The sequence below is a fragment of the Scyliorhinus torazame genome, chromosome 10 (assembly GCF_047496885.1).
Source record: "Scyliorhinus torazame isolate Kashiwa2021f chromosome 10, sScyTor2.1, whole genome shotgun sequence".
In the NCBI taxonomy this organism is placed as follows: domain Eukaryota; kingdom Metazoa; phylum Chordata; class Chondrichthyes; order Carcharhiniformes; family Scyliorhinidae; genus Scyliorhinus; species Scyliorhinus torazame.
The window spans coordinates 67,022,984-67,040,483 of NC_092716.1; the positions used below are offsets into that span (position 1 = coordinate 67,022,984).

General features: G+C 51.3%; 1 protein-coding gene across 1 annotated transcript in view; it reads left to right on the plus strand.

The window, feature by feature from the left end:
* adcy7 (adenylate cyclase 7) overlaps positions 1–17,500 on the plus strand; it is a 244,168-nt gene that overhangs the window by 101,990 nt on the left and 124,678 nt on the right. The window contains exon 2 of the mRNA XM_072518226.1: positions 11,154–11,203. The gene's annotated coding sequence lies outside the window, so the exon portion shown is untranslated. The remainder of the gene's footprint in view (positions 1–11,153; positions 11,204–17,500) is intronic.

Consider the following 17,500-nt stretch of genomic DNA (forward strand, 5'->3'; position numbering starts at 1 on the left):
CGGGAGCACCCGGAGGAAACCCACGTAGACACGGGGAGAACGTGCAGACTCCGCACAGACAGTGACCCAAGCTGCGAATCGAACCTGGGACCCTGACGCTGTGACGCAAATGTACTAATCACCGTACTACTGACCACTCCTTCAGCGTTTTTACGAGCTGTCTTTTGAGTGATTTTCGTCTTTCGTTCGGCTCTGGTAGCACCCATCGTGTCGCTGGCCTGCGCTATGGAGTCAATGTGTTTTGGGTCATCTGGAGAGACGTCTCATGTTGGCATGCTGCTGAGGGACTGTGTGGTGGTAGCTGAGTCAGCACCTTCAACAACCAACTGCAGATCCTCACCCTCTTGTGACTGGGATGGATTACCCTCTAGTGTCTGTACTGCCTCACATTCTTTTTTTTTAATTAAATATTTTATTGAAAATTTTTGGTCAACCAACACAGTACATTGTGCATCCTTTACACAATATTATAACAACACAAATAACAATGACCTATTTTATAAACAAAAAATGAATAAATAATAAATAACAAAAATGAAAACTAGCCCTAATTGGCAACTGCCTTGTCACAAGTAACACTCTCCAAAAATATAATTTAACAGTCCAATATATAATTATCTGTAGCAACGACCTATACATACTATACAGTATATATTAACAACCCTGAGAGTCCTTCTGGTTCCTCCTCCCCCCCCCCTCCCCACCCCCCCCCCCCCCGATCCTGGGCTGCTGCTGCTGCCTTCTTTTTCCCATTCCGTCTATCTTTCTGCAAGGTATTCGACGAACGGTTGCCACCGCCTGGTGAACCCTTGAGCCGACCCCCTTAGGACGAACTTAATCCGCTCTAGCTTTATAAACCCCGCCATGTCATTTATCCAGATCTCCACACCCGGGGGCTTGGCTTCTTTCCACATTAGCAATATCCTGCGCCGGGCTACTAGGGACGCAAAGGCCAAAACATCGGCCTCTCTCGCCTCCTGCACTCCCGGCTCTTGTGCAACCCCAAATATAGCCAACCCCCAGCTTGGTTCGACCCGGACTCCTACTACTTTTGAAAGCACCTTTGTCACCCCCATCCAAAACCCCTGTAGTGCCGGGCATGACCAAAACATATGGGTATGATTCGCTGGGCTTCTCGAGCACCTTGCACACCTATCCTCCACCCCAAAAAATTTACTGAGCCGTGCTCCAGTCATATGTGCCCTGTGTAATACCTTAAACTGAATCAGGCTTAGCCTGGCACACGAGGACGACGAGTTTACCCTGCTTAGGGCATCTGCCCACAGCCCCTCCTCGATCTCCTCCCCCAGCTCTTCTTCCCATTTCCCTTTTAGTTCATCTACCATAGTCTCCCCTTCGTCCCTCATTTCCCTATATATATCTGACACCTTACCATCCCCCACCCATGTCTTTGAGATCACTCTGTCCTGCACCTCTTGTGTCGGGAGCTGCGGGAATTCCCTCACCTGTTGCCTCGCAAAAGCCCTCAGTTGCATATACTTGAATGCATTCCCTTGGGGCAACCCATATTTCTCGGTCAGCGCTCCCAGACTCGCGAACTTCCCATCCACAAACAGATCTTTCAGTTGCGTTATTCCTGCTCTTTGCCACATTCCATATCCCCCATCCATTCCCCCCGGGGCAAACCTATGGTTGTTTCTTATCGGGGACCCCCCCAAGGCTCCAGTCTTTCCCCTATGCCGTCTCCACTGTCCCCAAATCTTCAGTGTAGCCACCACCACCGGGCTTGTGGTGTAGTTCCTCGGTGAGAACGGCAATGGGGCTGTCACCATAGCCTGTAGGCTAGTCCCCCTACAGGACGCCCTCTCTAATCTCTTCCACGCCACTCCCTCCTCCTCTCCCATCCACTTACTCACCATTGAAATATTGGCGGCCCAATAATACTCACTTAGGCTCGGTAGTGCCAGCACCTCCCTATCCCTGCTACGCTGTAAGAATCCCTTCCTCACTCTCGGGGTCTTCCCGGCCCACACAAAACCCATGATGCTCTTTTCAATCCTTTTAAAAAAAGCCTTCGTGATCACCACCGGGAGGCACTAAAACACAAAGAGGAATCTCGGGAGGACCACTATCTTAACCGCCTGCACCCTCCCTGCCATTGACAGGGATACCATATCCCATCTCTTGAAATCCTCCTCCATCTGTTCCACCAACCGCGTTAAATTTAACCGATGCAATGTGCCCCAATTCTTAGCTATCTGGATCCCCAGGTAACGAAAGTCCCTTGTTACCTTCCTCAACGGTAGGTCCTCTATTTCTCTACTCTGCTCCCCTGGATGCACCACAAACAACTCACTTTTCCCATGTTCAATTTATACCCTGAAAAATCCCCAAACTCCCCAAGTATCCGCATTATTTCTGGCATCCCCTCCGCCGGGTCCGCCACGTATAGTAGCAAATCGTCCGCATACAAAGATACCCGGTGCTCTTCTCCTCCCCTAAGTACTCCCCTCCACTTCTTGGAACCCCTCAACGCTATCGCCAGGGGCTCAATCGCCAGTGCAAACAATAATGGGGACAGAGGGCATCCCTGCCTTGTCCCTCTATGGAGCCGAAAATATGCAGATCCCCGTCCATTCGTGACCACGCTCGCCACTGGGGCCCTATACAACAGCTGCACCCATCTAACATACCCCTCTCCAAAACCAAATCTCCTCAACACCTCCCACAAATAATCCCACTCCACTCTATCAAATGCTTTCTCGGCATCCATCGCCACTACTATCTCCGTTTCTCCCTCTGGTGGGGCCATCATCATTACCCCTAACAACCTCCGTATATTCGTGTTCAGCTGTCTCCCCTTCACAAACCCAGTTTGGTCCTCGTGGACCACCCCCGGGACACATTCCTCTATTCTCATTGCCATTACCTTGGCCAGGACCTTGGCATCTACATTTAGGAGGGAAATAGGTCTATAGGACCCGCATTGTAGCGGGTCCTTTTCCTTCTTTAAGAGAAGCGATATCGTTGCTTCAGACATAGTCGGGGGCAGTTGTCCCCTTTCCTTTGCCTCATTAAAGGTCCTCGTCAGTACCGGGGCGAGCAAGTCCACATATTTTCTGTAGAATTCGACTGGGAATCCATCCGGTCCCGGGGCCTTTCCCGCCTGCATGCTCCTAATTCCTTTCACCACTTCTTCTACCTCGATCTGTGCTCCCAGTCCCACCCTTTCCTGCTCTTCCACCTTGGGAAATTCCAGCCGATCCAAGAAGACCATCATTCTCTCCCTCCCATCCGGGGGTTGAGCTTCATATAATTTTTTATAAAATGTCTTGAACACTCCATTCACTCTCTCTGCTCCCCGCTCCATCTCTCCTTCCTCATCCCTCACTCCCCCTATTTCCCTCGCTGCTCCCCTTTTCCTCAATTGGTGTGCCAGCAACCTGCTCGCCTTCTCCCCATATTCGTACGTACACCCTGTGCCTTCCTCCATTGTGCCTCTGCAGTGCCTGTAGTCAGCAAGTCAAATTCTACATGTAGCCTTTGCCTTTCCCTGTACAGTCCCTCCTCCGGTGCTTCCGCATATTGTCTGTCCACCCTCAAAAGTTCTTGCAGCAACCGCTCCCGTTCCTTACTCTCCTGCTTCCCTTTATGTGCCCTTATTGATATCAGCTCCCTCTAACCACCGCCTTCAACGCCTCCCAGACCACTCCCACCTGGACCTCCCCATTATCATTGAGTTCCAAGTACTTTTCAATGCACCCCCTCACCCTTAGACACACCCCCTCATCTGCCATTAGTCCCATGTCCATTCTCCAGGGTGGGCGCCCTCCTGTTTCCTCCCCTATCTCCAAGTCCACCCAGTGTGGAGCGTGATCCGAAATGGCTATAGCCGTATACTCCGTTCCCCTCACCTTCGGGATCAATGCCCTACCCAGCACAAAAAAGTCTATTCGCGAGTAGACTTTATGGACATAGGAGAAAAACGAGAACTCCTTACTCCTAGGTCTGCTAAATCTCCACGGGTCTACACCTCCCATCTGCTCCATAAAATCTTTAAGTACCTTGGCTGCTGCCGGCCTCCTTCCAGTCCTGGACTTCGACCTATCCAGCCCTGGTTCCAACACCGTATTAAAATCTCCCCCCACTATCAGCTTTCCCATCTCTAGGTCCGGAATGCGTCCTAGCATCCGCCTCATAAAATTGGCATCATCCCAGTTCGGGGCATATACGTTTACCAAAACCACCGTCTCCCCCTGTAGTTTGCCACTCACCATCACGTATCTGCCCCCGTTATCCGCCACTATAGTCTTTGCCTCGAACATTACCCGCTTCCCCGCTAATATAGCCACCCCCCTGTTTTTCGCATCTAGCCCCGAATGGAACACCTGCCCCACCTATCCTTTGCGTAGCCTAACCTGGTCTATCAGTTTCAGGTGCGTTTCCTGTAACATAACCACATCTGCCTTAAGTTTTTTAAGGTGTGCGAGTACCCGTGCCCTCTTTATCGGCCCGTTCAGCCCTCTCACGTTCCACGTGATCAGCCGAGTTGGGGGGCTTCCTACCCCCCCCCCCCCCTTGTCGATTAGCCATCACCTTTTTCCAGCTCCTCACCCGGTTCCCACGCAGCTGTATCTCCCCCAGGCGGTGCCCCCCCGCCCATCCTCTCCCATACCAGCTCCCCCCTCTCCCCAGCAGCAGCAACCCAGTAATTCCCCCCTCCCACCCCCCCCCGCTAGATCCCCCGCTAGCGTAATTACTCCCCCCATGTTGCTCCCAGAAGTCAGCAAACTCTGGCTGACCTCGGCTTCCCCCCGTGACCTCGGCTCGCACCGTGCGACGCCCCCTCCTTCCTGCTTCTCTATTCCCGCCATGATTATCATAGCGCGGGAACCAAGCCCGCGCTTCTCCCTTGGCCCCGCCCCCAATGGCCAACGCCCCATCTCCTCCACCTCCCCCCATCACCACCTGTGGGAGAGAGAAAAGTTACCACATCGCAGGATTAGTACATAAAACCCCTCTTTGCCCCCCACATTCGCCCCACCACTTTGTTCAAACGTTCTTTTTAATAACCCGCTCATTCCAGTTTTTCTTCCACAATAAAAGTCCACGCTTCATCCGCCGTCTCAAAGTAGTGGTGCCTCCCTCGATATGTGACCCACAGTCTTGCCGGTTGCAGCATTCCAAATTTTATCTTCTTTTTATGAAGCACCGCCTTGGCCCGATTAAAGCTCGCCCTCCTTCTCGCCACCTCCGCACTCCAGTCTTGATAAACGCGGATCACCGCGTTCTCCCATTTACTGCTCCGAGTTTTCTTCGCCCATCTAAGGACCATTTCTCTATCCTTAAAACGGAGGAATCTCACCACTATGGCTCTGGGAATTTCTCCTGCTCTCGGTCCTCGCGCCATCACTCGGTATGCTCCCTCCACCTCCAATGGACCCGGCGGGGCCTCCGCTCCCATTAACGAGTGCAGCATCGTGCTCACATATGCCCCGACGTCCGCTCCCTCCACACCTTCAGGAAGACCAAGAATCCTCAGGTTGTTCCTCCTTGCGTTGTTTTCCAGTGCCTCCAACCTTTCCACACATCGTTTCTGGTGTGCCTCCCGCATCTCCGTCTTCACCACCAGGCCCTGTATATCGTCCTCATTCTCGGCTGCCTTTGCCTTCACGACCCGAAGCTCCCGCTCCTGGGTCTTTTGTTCCTCCTTTAGCCCTTCGATCGCCTGTAGTATCGGGGCCAACAGCTCTTTCTTCATTTCCTTTTTGATCTCTTCCACACAGCATTTCAAGAACTCTTGTCGTTCAGGGCCCCATGTTAAACTGCCACCTTCCGACGCCATCTTGGTTTTTGCTTGCCTTCCTTGCCGCTGTTCTAAAGGATCCACTGCAATCTGGCCACTCTCTCCTCCTTTTTCCATCCGTATCCAGGGGGGATTCCCTTCTGGTTTACCGCACAGTGTTTTTAGCCGTCAAAATTGCCGTTGGGGCTCCTATCAAGAGCCCAAAAGTCCGTTTCACAGGGAGCTGCCGAAACGTGCGACTCAGCTGGTCATCGCCGCACCCGGAAGTCTGCCTCACATTCTGGTGTCTGGGTAGGATTGGCATTCACATCGCTGGGCTCTGCCCGTTTGTCTTGTGGTTGAGGCCCAGATGATGACTCCTCGTCACTATGCACAACTCATCTTTTGCCGATAGCCCAGGTGGGGACTCATCCTCCTCGTGTGACAGGATGTGTGCTTTATCCAGCGCCGTGGAACTGAATTCCAATGCTGTATCAACTGCCGTCATGGCACTGCATACGGGTGCAGGATGTGGTTCATCCTTGCCATGGATTAGAATGTAAGTATCATCCGTCGCCGTGGAGCTGCAGATGGATGCCTTCATTTGCTCCCCGAACTCCTCCTGCAGTGGAATAGCTTCAGGTCTTGGAGTCCATTACCTGAGCTTCTTTGTGGGGCCTCGATGGTTCCCCGTATGTCTCTGGAGCTAGTTTTTCCAGAATTGGTGCAATGCCCTCATTTTCAGTTGATCCGGAGCCACATCGGTTTCGCCTGCGGTGTCTGCTGCAGCCACCTTGCTGTCCATTCCTACATGCGTCATCTCAGAGTATTCGTATTTCCCGGTGTCGGGCACAGACTGGGTGTCCCTTGTGATCCCTCGTCATTCCTGCCAAACCACTGACGTAGCGCTGCACAGGCTCCCTCACTGAGTTTGCAATCTCTCCCGCCAAACAGCTTCACCAGCGTTTCTTTCTCGTCCAAATCAGGCTCATCATCCAAACCTTGGCCCACTTCTTCACAGTGCTCGTCGGATTCATCAAGGTACTCATCCTCGGAGTCAGTGTCATCTGCAAATATTTCTCCCGTAAAATACAACATCGTACACGGAATTATATGTTCACATCGGATTCGGCCAATTTCAAAGTCAGCAGCGAGTTTTGCTGCAGAACGTTTATTTAACATTTCATGCTGCGGAGCTTCTGGAGGCCTAAAGAAATTGAAGAATGAATCATTTGATTTTGTGACTGTTTTGCGAGCGTTCCAACCGTTGTGTTTTGGCTTCATTTTAATGGTTTTCAATGTGACATTTTTTCCTTTCTTCCAGTCGATCTGGTACCCTGAGCATCCCGTGATTTCTGGTTCGTCACAAAATGAGAAGTCCCACCCGTCAGGCCACGATTCCAGCTGATATGCTTTTGTAAATGCCTCATTTGTAAAATACTCATTTGGCTTAAACGTAAACTCCAGAGTGAAGCTCCTCGGCTGTGTACGCTCTGAACATTAACGTTCACATCCTGTAGATGCTTTAATATGGGCTCATCATGCTCCTGTATCAAACCACTGAGTATACCCGCCTTCTTGAGTTAGTTGACCAGAAGCCGGGAATTCCCTTTGGCTCTTCCAGCACCTCAGTGGATTTGTCGTCTTTTGCCTAGACGTTCACTTGCTTCAGGCACTTGTAACAAGCACATCTTGTTGCGAGCTGCAGTAACCGTCTGGCCACTTGCTGTCTGGCCCATACAGCCGCTCATGACTATTCTGAAGGATTCCTTCACTTGTTTCGGTCGGACCGCTCGGGTCCTTTTCTGAAATTAAATCAATAATGAACTTCTCTTCTAGAAGCATCTCCTCCATTGCATCAACTGCTCTGAATTGGTCCATTGAAGGATGTGAAAAACATTGTTTCGAGAAATGATTTGTTTGGCCACACCTGGAGAATATTTTTCTATATTCTGGACATTGCCGTGGACCATGTCGATTGCCACATTTCTTGCACAAGATGGCAGCTCCTGCCATCTGCTTGAAATGGCCGCCTGCACTGAGACCATGTTTCTTATTGAATCGCATCACAGTGCTGATGGTGCTAGCGTCTTCCTCCATGTTGCCGCCAAAATGTTTCGAGCTGAATGTACTGATTTGCTGTGCAGCCAACTCACTCGCATGACAAATCTTAATTGTTTTTTCCAATTTCAGGTCTTCTTCCCACAGCAATCTCTCATGGAGCTTGTCATTGGATATGCCAAATACTATTTGGTCGCGAATCATTGAAGATTTCAGACGACTGAAATCGCAGGCCTGGGCCTTCAGCCTCAAGTCAGTGAGACAACTGTCAAAAGATTCGCCTGGTTTCTGGGTACACGTACGGAAAATATATCTCAAATGTCTCATTCTTTTTGGGCGAGTAATGTCGATCGAAGTACGCTACCACTTGATCTCTTGCTGCCGCCTTCGCTCTCGAAAGCAAAGGTATTGAAAATTTCAACAGCTTGCGGACCTGTCACCATTAGCAGCAACGCAATGCGCCTTTCGTCAGGCTGTGCCTGCAGGCTAAGGGCTGAAACATAGAGCTTAAACTGCTGTTTGAAGACTCACCAGTTTTCACCTATGCTACCCAATGCTTGAAGCTGATGGGGTGCCTTTAAACTCTCCATCTCACGCTTCACTGTCTTTTATTGCGTTGAGTCGCCACAGATCGTAGTTTACCAGGTCCGTCAAAGAATCCTCTTTTTCTGTTTCATTCTTCAGCCGGTTACCCTTTGTCTTTTCTGCTTTTTCCTTAAATGTTCAACACTTCTGCTACCATGTTGTGTTCTGTGGCCTTGCTGTAGCAATGATACTCACAGAACTGTTGTTGAATTACTTCGAAAGATGATTTATCATTTAACACGTGGAAGGATAACATGCAGAATGCTTACAGAATAGGTTGCTCTGGAACTACCCGATGTGCGACTATTTTTGTGTACACCTTACTACCAACTGATGTGTCCGCCGCACCACGTGGCCAAGGTCTGACACCACCAGCTGTTAGGAGGTCGCATTGCTATCTGCATACAATCTTATTCATTGACATATCACCACATTATTGTTCAACAATTGCATGGGTTAGGTAACCATAAGAATATTATCAAAAACTATTAACTATAATAAAATAACTATGAGCTACTACAAATTGTGACGATCCACTACAAAGTCACTCTACCAACTTCCTGAGATAACAATGTCATGTGGTTGTTCTCTACTGCCACTTGCTGGTTGGAGGTCTTGTCTATCACTATATACATGACTGCTAATGCATATCATCACACTGCCCAGCTTCCCATTCTCCTTGCTTTGTAAACTTCAATTCATTCAAACCTTTACTAGTGTCCCACATTAAATCTCCCAAACCCATCACTCCTACCATTGCTGACATACATGACTCTTAGTCCCCCCGTGCTCAAAGAATCACAGAATACCACAGCGTCGATGGAGGCCATTTGACCAATCAAGACCATGCTGGCTCTTTCAAAGAGGAATCCAGTTAGTCTTATTCCCTGCTCTTTCCTGATAACCTTGCAATTTTTTTCTCCTTCAATTATTTACCTAATTCCCCTTTGAAGGTTACTGTTTGACATTGTGTGTGCCCTGTACCCACAAATCCACGCCATTATATCACAAACAGCAGGGATCTTTTGGGAAACTCTACCATATACCTTCCTCATCTTGTAAGTTCTAGTTGACTTCCTCCAATCTTTTCTGGTAAATGCTGATGCAAAGTATTCATTAAACTGTTCTGCCATTTCCCATCCACCATCGGTCTATTATACGGACACCACCACCGCTTTAGTTTCCTGTTCCTTAGCCAATTTTGTCTCATGCTACCATTGCCTCTTTTACGACATGGGTTTCAATTTTGCTAACAGATCTTATAAGTGGTACTTTTATCAAATGTCTTTACAAAGTTCATGTGTCCAACTTCTGTTTCAATCCAATCAGGTCCTTACCCTTTCCTATATGCATGTTCTCCCCGTGTCTGCGTGGGTTTCCTCCGGGTGCTCCGGTTTCCTCCCACAAGTCCCGAAAGACGTGCTTGTTAGATGAATTGGACATTCTGAATTCTCCCTCTGTGTACCCGAACAGGTGCCGGAGTGTGGCGACTAGGGGAGTTTCACAGTAACTTCAGTACAGTGTTAATGTAAGTCTCCTTGTGACACTAATAAAGATTATTATTTTTATGTCTAATCTCCTCCAACCCTACAAGCGTCCCCCTCCCCAACTCTGAACTCTCCATCCTCTGATTCTTGCTTCTTGTGCATCGCTGCTTGACGTGTATCTTTAGCTATCTAGGCCACACGCTCTGGTATTGTCTCTCTAAATCCCTCCACCTCCTTAAATTCAAAGCTTTAAGTGATAGTCAAAGTTCACCACAAGGATGATAGACAGTAAAAATATCCTCTCGTCTCACTTAAAAATAAAAAGAATTTCCACAAGATTGGGAACATCTTTCTCTGCAAGGAGAGTTAAGATTCGTACTACAGCTTATCTAACCAGTTTCTGAGTGCAAGAAAATCCCCATATGAAATGAAAACCACTTATTGTCACAAGTAGGCTTCAAATGAAGTTACTGTGAAAAGCCCCTAGTTGCCACATTCCAGCACCTGCTCAAGGAGGCTGGTACGGGAATTGAACCGTGCTGCTGGCCTGCCTTGGTCTGCTTTAAAAGCCAGCGATTTAGCCCTGTGCTAAACCAGCCCCTATATTTGTATCAATCTGTAGGTTATTTTCATTTGCACTTTGAAAGGAAGTGCATTATTTCACCATAGCACTTCTAGATAGAGAGTGGCCCTTGGCCAGGTCCACAGAAACTCAAGATTACACATCAAGAATAAGCGAGGGCAGAAAGCAACTCTTTCCAGGCCTTTGTAAAAACGTACAGTATTGTGCAATTCGTATCTAGATGTTGGAAGATGATGTGGCTTACTCACCACCACAATTATTTTTGTTTCTTCTGAGTTCGAAAGCACGTAACTTGTTCTAATCATCTGCTTGAAATTAAGCCTAGTTTTTGAAACGAATCTCTGAAAGCTCTTTTTTTTTTATGAGCCCATTTAACGTATACGTTTTTAAGAAATGGAAAATGAGGAGAAATGTCTGCGGTATTTTCAGAAAGGAGTAATGACATTTCTATGTTTCCTGCTTTTAATTCTGTTTTTCTCGTTTTATGCTACTTGCACTGATACAGAACTACAATGAAAATTTCTGCCATTTCACAACTTGGGTTGATATGGCAGCTCTAAATATTTCCCCTGATAAGAATAGAATGTTACGGTAAGGTGAGGAGGGGTAGATGGCTTCCCCCCCTCATTTCCCCCAGTGGGTGGCGGGACTGGAAAATCTCACCAATGTTTCCATTCATTTCTTCTTTCAGAGGAAGCTTGCATTTCATGGATGCAGTTGGCTGCAACCGTTAACATAAAGGTTAGTCATTTCACTTGGCAGCAATTCAGAGTAGTATTTTCTAACAGAGTATATTGTTTCCTATTGTGCTATTCATTCATTGCTGAACTTTCTCCCCAATTTGCAGAATTGGATCCACTTTTATTATAACAATGCAGGTAAATGACTATGATTTGAATGCATCCTGCAAAGGTAATAATGATAGTGGGTGGAATCTACCGGTCCTGCCACAGGCGACCTCCCACGGTGGGTTCCCCAGTGGTGGGATGGGTGAGCCACGTGCTGTGCTGTCGTAGGCTCTATCTTTTGGTCGAGATGTTAAATTAAGGCCTCGTCTGCCTTTTCTGCCTGATGTAAAACTAATTGATGGTCTTTTAAGAACAGGGAGTTCTCCCCTGACCAATACTTGTCCCTTAATCAGCACCACCAAAACAGATTATATGGTCATTTGTCCTATTGCTGTTTGTGAGGCCTTGCTGTGTGCAAATTGGCTGCCAAGCTTCCTACATCACAAAATGACAGCACTCTAAACGTACTTCATTGATTATGCAATGGGTTGGGACACCCTGAGGTCATTAAAAACACTTAAATGTATGTCATTGCTGTTGGATTTTCTTTTAATGTATTTTGCAGCACAGTGTTCATGTCACCTGCTGTGTTTAAGGGACTTGAACCTGATTTTGTCGGCCTCTCTGAAGTCTCATCCCAAACCACAAATATAAGGGCCAGAATTCCCCGACGTTTGGGATTCTCCATTCCCGCCGGCAGCACAATGCCACCCACGGGTTTCCCGACAGCGTGGGGTGGTTTCAGTAGAAAATCCCATTGACAAGCGGCTGGAGTAGTGAACCGTGCACCGCCGAGGAACACACGGCTGGGGGATCAGAGAATCCAGCCCATGATCACTGGGCAGTGCAATAGCACAGTGGTTAACAGAGTTGCTTCACAGCTCCAGGGTCCCAGGTTTGATTCCCAGCTTGGGTCACCGTCTGTGCGGAGTCTGCACGTTCTCCCCTTGTCTGAATGGGTTTCCTCCGGGTGCTCTGGTTTGCTCCCACAGTCCAATGATGTGCCGGTTAGGTGGAATTGTCATGCTGAATTGTCCTTAGTGTCCAAAAAAGGTTGGGTGGGATTACGGGGATAGGGTGGAAGGTGCTATTTCCAACAGCAGGTGCAGACTCGATGGGCCAAGTGGCCTTTTTCTGCACTGTAAATTCTATGGTCACAGTGGTCGTCATTTAAAATGATAATTTGAGTCCATGACAACGTGTTATTATATAAATGGCTATTTGCATTTTTAGTAGTTTACCACAGACACATTAAAAACATGTTGGAAATCGGGACTTCCGGTTGCGGCTATGCGGAGCTAAGTCTCACGTTCGGCAGCTCCCGCCAGAAACGGACTTTTGGGCTCTTTTGAGGGGCCTCAGCGGCATTTGTTCGACGGTTCCCAGTGTGGGAAGGTGACAGTACGATTTCCCCGGCACTGTATGGATTGGACCATGAGTGGAGCGGTGAAAAAAATAATTCTGATGCAGCGAAACGTGCGAGGGAGGAAAGCCAAGATGGCGGGTGGAGACCAGGCAGCGTGGGCGCAGTGGGTGCAAGAGCAGCAGGAGTTTCTTAAGCGCTGCTTCACGGAATTGAAAGCAGAGCTGCTGGAGCCGATGAAGGCTTCGATCGACAAGCTGGTCGAGACCTAGAAGGCCCAAGGGGCGGCAATCCGGGTGGTGCGGCAGAAAGCCTCAGAGAATGAGGACGAGATATTGGGCCTGGCGGTGAAGGTGGAGGCGCACGAGGCGCTGCATAAGAAATGGCAGGAGAAGTTCGAGGACATGGAGAATCGGTCGAGGAGGAAGAATCTGCGGATTCTGGGTCTCCCGGAGGGAGTGGAGGGGTCGGATGCTGGAGCATATGTGGTCACGATGCTGAACACGTTGATGGGGCCCACCGAGTCCTGGCGAGGAGGCCCAAGTCTAACGAGCCGCCACGGGCGGTATTGGTGCGGTTCCACCGCTTGGTGGACAGGGAATGTGTCCTAAGATGGGCAAAAAAGGAGCGGAGCAGCAGGTGGGAGAATGCAGAGGTCCGTACATACCAGGACTGGAGCGCGGAAGTGGCCAAGAAGAGGGCCGGGTACAATCGGGCTAAGGTGGTTCTGCATCGGAAGGGGATGAAATTCGGGTTGCTGCAGCCGGCGCGACTGTGGGTCACGTTTAAGGACCGGCACCATTACTTTGACACGCCGGAGGAGGTGTGGACCTTCATTCAGGCCCAAAAGTTGGACACGGACTGAGGGTCGGTTGTGAGGAGAGGTCGCGGGGGGCTACTGTGGTTACTGTGCTTTGGGGGATGTTCTGTTCTGTATTGTTTCCTTGGGTGCTGGGTGGGGTAGGGTGAAATGGTTCAAAGTGGGGGTTTTGTGAGAGTGTGGGCGTCGGTGGTTGGAAGGACGGGGCCCCGTTTTGGGGAGGGGAGATGGGAGGCCCGAGGTGGGGGAGCTGGGATTAGGCTGCAAAAGGGAGCTGCGCCAGAGAGGGCAGGGCCGGCCAGATGGAAAGCACAGGCTTTTTCCCGCACTAGGGAAGGAAGGGGGCAGGGCCGGGCGGGAAAGGCGGTGTTGGAGAGGAGCGCCCGCTGATGGACAGGAGGGGGGAGGGGAGACTACCACACTGGGGGTCGATGGAGTGGCGGGAGTGGCCGGGGTCAGCAGGAGTCAGCTGACTTACGGGAGTGCTATGGGGGGAGCAACGCAGCTAGGGGGGACCTAGCTGGGGTGGGGGGGGGGGGGGGGGACTGGGTTGCTGCTCCATTGGCCAAAGATGAGCTGGAGCTCGGTGAGAGAGTTGGGGCCGGGGTCTGCCGCTGGGGGGAATGGAGAGTGTGGGAGGCGCGGCCACGTGGCTGGCCTAGAAAAGGGGATGGCTAATCAGCAGGGGGGGGTATGGCAGGAAGCCCCCTGATCCAGCTGATAACTTGGAATGTGAGAGGCCTGAACGGGCCAGTCAAGAGGGCCCGTGTGTTCGCGCACCTGAAGGGACTGAGGGGTTATGCTCCAGAAGACGCATTTGAGGGTGGCAGATCAGGTTAGGCTGAGAAAGGGGTGGGTAGGGCAGGTTTTCCACTCTGGGTTGGACGCAAAGAATCGAGGGGTGGCGATTTTGGTGGGTGTCGTTTGTGGCGCTGAACATCATGGCAGACAATGGAGGTAGGTATGTGATGGTGAGTGGTAAGATGCAGGGGGTGCGGGTGGTATTAGAGAATGTATATGCCCCAAATTGGGACGATGCCGGATTTATGCAGCGCATGTTGGGCCGGTTTCCGGACCTGGAGGCAGGGAGCTTGATAATGGGGGGGGGGGGGGGGGGGGGGGGGGGGGGGGGGGGGGAGGAGGACTTCAACACGGTACTGGATCCAGCATTGGCTCCAGGTCCAGGACAGGTAAGAGGCCGGCGGCGGCCAAGGCGCTGAGGGGGGTTTATGGACCAGATGGGAGGAGTGGACCCATGGAGGTTTGTCAGGCCGGGGGCCAGGGAATTTTCTTTTTTTTCCTCACGTCCATAAAGCCTACTCCCGGATAGACTTCTTCGTTATGAGCAGGGCAGTAATTCCAAGGGTGGAGGGCACGTAGTATTCGGCCATAGCCATATCAGACCATGCCCCGCATTGGGTGGAGCTGGAGCTAGGGGAGGAGAGGGACCAGCGCCCGCTGTGGCGCCTGGATGTGGGCTTGCTGGCGGATGAGGAGGTGAGCGGGCGGATCCGGGGGTGCATTGAAAGCTATCTAGAGGCTAACGATAATGGGGAGGTGCAGGTGGGGGTGGTCTGGGAGGCACTGAAGGCGGTGATTAGGGGAGAGCTAATCTCCACTAAAGCCCAGAAGGAGAAGAAGGAGAGGAGAGAGAAGGAGAGATTTTAAGGGTGGATAGGAGGTATGCAGAGGTCCCCGAGGAGGGACTACTCAAGGAGCGACGAAGCCTCCAGGCCGAGTTCGACCTGTTGACCACCAAGAAGGCAGAGGTGCAGTGGAGGAAAGCGCACGGGGTGGTGTTTTGAGTACGGGGAGAAGGCTAGCCGGATGTTGGCACACCAGCTTCGGAAGCGGGAGGCAGCGAGGGAGATTGGGGGAGTTAGGGATAAAGGGGGGAACACGGTGTGGAGTGTGGTGGGAATAAATGGGGTATTTAGAGACTTTTATGAGGGGCTGTATAGGTCTGAGCCCCTGACGGAGGAGGGGGGGGGATGTCGATTTTTGGATCGACTGAGGTTCCCGAGGGTGGAGGAGGAGCAGGTGGCTGGGCTTGGGGCACCGGTAGGGCTGGAAGAGCTGAGTAAGGGGCTGGGGAGTATGCAGGCGGGGAAGGCACCGGGGCCAGATGGGTTCCCGGTGGAATTTTACCGGAAGTACATGGACCTGCTGGGCCCTCTATTAGTGAGGACTTTCAATGAGGCGAGGGAGGGGGGGCCCTACCCCCGACGATGTCCAGGGTGCTGATCTCGCTGATCTTGAAGCGGGACAAGGACCCATTACAGTGTGGGTCGTATAGGCCAATCTCGCTCCTCAACGTGGATGCGAAGCTGTTAGCGAAGATGTTGGCTACCAGAATTGAGGACTGTGTCCTGGGGGTGATTCACGAGGACCAGATGGGTTTTGTTAAGGGAAGGCAGCTGAATACCAATGTGCGGAGCCTCCTAAATGTAATCATGATGCCTACAGTGGAGGGGGAGGCGGAGATAGTGGAGGCGATGGATGTGGAGAAGGCCTTCGATAGGGTGTAGTGGAGGTACCTCTGGGAAGTGTTGAGGAGGTTTGGGTTCGGGGAGGGGTTCATTAGTTGGGTTAGGTTACTTTACGAAGCCCCGGTGGCGTGTGTGGCCACGAATCGGAGGAGGTCGGAATACTTTCGGCTGTACTGGGGGACGAGGCAGGGGTGCTCACTATCCCCCCTGCTATTTGCGTTGGCAATTGAGCCTTTGGTGATGGCTCTGAGGGAGTCCAGGAACTGGAGGGGGCTGGTGCGGGGGGGGGGGGGGGGGGGGAACACCGGGTGTCGCTGAATGCCGATGACCTGTTACTGTATGTGGCGGACCCAGTGGGGGGGATGCCGGAGGTGATGCGGATCCTCAGGGAGTTTGGGGACTTTTCCGGGTATAAGCTCAACATGGGGAAGAGTGAGCTATTCGTGGTAAACCCAGGGGACGAGGGAAGGGGGATAGACGAGCTTCCACTGAAGAGGGCGGAAAGGAGTTTTCGGCACCTGGTGATCCAGGTGGCCAGGAGCTGGGGGGCCCTACACAAGCTCAACTTGACGTGGCTGGTGGAGCAGATGGAGGAGGAGTTTAAAAGGTGGGATATGCTGCCACTCTCCTTGGAGGGTAGAGTACAGTCGGTGAAGATGACGGTGCTCCCGAGGTTCCTTTTTATATTCCAGTGCCTCACCATCCTGATCCCTAAGGCCTTTTTTAAGCGGGTCAGCAGGAGTATCATGAGATTCGTGTGGGCGAAAGACCCCGAGGGTGAGAAGGGTGTTTCTGGAGCGGAGTAGGGACTGAGGAGGGAAGCGTTACCTAATCTGTGTGGGTATTACTAGGCTGCCAATGTGGTGATGATACGCAAATGGGTAATGGAGGGGGAGGGGGCAGCGTGGAAGAGCCTGGAGGTAGCGTCCTGTGTGGGCACAAGTCTGGGAGCGCTGGTGACAGCACCGCTGCCGCTCCCACCGACTAGGTACACCACGAGTCCGGTTGTGGCGGCGACTTTGAAAATTTGGGGGCAGTGGAGGCGCCACAGGGGTAAGGTAGAGGCTTCGGTTTGGTCCCCGATCCGGGAGAACCATCGGTTCGTCCCGGGGAGAATAGATGGAGGGTTCCTGAGCTGGCACAGGGCAGGAATTAGAAGGATGGGGGACCTGTTTTTAGATGGGACGTTTGCGAGCCTTGGGGCACTAGAGGAAAAATTTGGGCTTCCCCCCGGAAATACCTTCAGGTACATGCAGGTAAGGGCGTTTGTAAGATGGCAGGTGAGGGAGTTCCTGCTGCTTTCAGCACTCAGGATCCAGGATAGGGTGCTCTCGGGGGTGTGGATTGGAGAGGGCAGGGTCTCGGCGATCTACCAGGAGATGCAGGAGGAGGAGGAGATCTCGGTGGAGGAGCTAAAGGGTAAATGGGAGGAGGAGCTTGGGGAGGAGATAGACGAGGGTGCGTGGGCGGACGCCCTGGGTAGGGTTAATTCTTCCTCCTCTTGCGCCAGGCTAAGCCTGATACAATTTAAGGTTCTTCACAGAGCGCATGTGACAGGGGCGAGGCTGATCAGGTTCT